General features: G+C 55.6%; 1 annotated feature.

The window, feature by feature from the left end:
- Positions 1–1,575: a sequence feature (areas not merged during assembly with more than two copies in the genome that could not be assigned to a particular haplotype).

Here is a 1,575-nt window from a genome sequence, read left to right on the forward strand (position 1 = left end):
AGAGTGCCGGTTCCCAGAGTCGGCCGCTCGCCGGGGTGGGGACGACTATCAGGGATTGCCCCGAACCTGCTTCTTAATGCCGTTGTGGTTGTTGACGGCAAATTGTTGATGGGAGAGCGAGAGTGTGCGTGCCACCGTGTGATTTCTCGCAGTGGGAACTCGTTGGAGTTATGCATGCGTTTTCGCCTCACGGATGTGGTGTTTTGGATCCCTATTTCACGTTATTCGGTGGCGCAGCAGTGAGCGGTGACGTGGTGCAACCCAATAGCCACACGGGCGGGACGGACACGGTTACATGAGCCTGTGGAGGATCCGAGCAAATCCAAGTGTACTATGCGGTTTGGGTCCGCAAAGAAGGAAGAAGCACCGGGCAGCTGAGGGGGTTGCAATGCACGCGGCTGCGGAAGGCCACACGCATTGTTTGGCTCACGTTGACTGCCACTTTGGGGGCTTTTTCTCGAGGCCAGGAATCCTTTTCATTATTTGGAGGTAATTGATGACACCAATTGTGGAGGGCGTTTTCCTCCATACGAGGATGGCGCACGGGAGACAAGGAAGAAGAAGAGCGGCGCCTCGCCAAAAGAGCGGCCGCGGTAACGTTGGCGAGACTCGGGATTGCTTGCGCGGCCAGCTGCATGCCCTCGGCAGGATGTTCATTGAGGTGTTCATTGGCGCGGGAGTGAGACGCACGCACGGGCAGGCACCGCAACAACCGTCTCATTACTTCTCCGTTGCACAAATGAGACGACGCACATCAGGCGTAGCAGGTGGCACCCTCTGCGAGCCTCCTCCCTTCTCTGTTTCACACCTCGGCATTTTCTGCATGTGGACAGCGCTCCCATTGGCCGCCTTCTGTGACACGAGAGCCACCTGTATTCCTTTCCATCGCATTAAAGTCCTGAGGAGGGCTTGAGGCTGCGTTGAGGAGCCGTGTGGCCTCTGCGAGCATTTCCACTGCCATTCGGAGGTGCTGAATTTTGGATTGCCGAAACGCATTTTGAGTGCTTGCGTCAGAGGCTCGCATGACTGAGCAGCAAACGTGTCCGTGGAGGTGAAGGAGGGCCACGCCATTGGGAGGAGGAAGAGTGAATGGACGGGTGGGTGGTGTCTGTGGCCCATATGTGGTGCCCGACTGGCGCTTCACGTTGTTTGGTGTTATTATCATTTGCATTCACAGAGAATGGCTTTGGCTGCAGCGCCCACGAGCTCCTCTGTCGGTGGTTGAATGAGGCTGCTCTGGTGTTGCCTCCCCCAACTCTCTCGGTGTCTGTGCGTTGCGTGTTTGTGAGCATGGCCCTTCTTCCGTGCTGTGCATTTGCCTCATGAGCCGCCGATGGTCTGTGTGGCATATATGATGATTTGCGGCATTTTGTTGGATTGTGCCTTGGCCTCCGCCGCGGAATTACGGTCAGACTGGAGGCGTTACATTTTCTTTATTGTGATCACGTGCGATGTGTATGGGAGGCCTCTCAGAGAAGAACAAGTCGACATTGTTGTGAAACGCATGTCTGGTGCCACACTCTTCATTGACGCGGAATGAGTTGAGGGTTTTGCATATAAGCTCCTGTGCATTCT

The sequence above is a fragment of the Trypanosoma cruzi genome, genomic scaffold (assembly GCF_000209065.1).
Source record: "Trypanosoma cruzi strain CL Brener 1047053516657 genomic scaffold, whole genome shotgun sequence".
NCBI lineage: Eukaryota > Euglenozoa > Kinetoplastea > Trypanosomatida > Trypanosomatidae > Trypanosoma > Trypanosoma cruzi.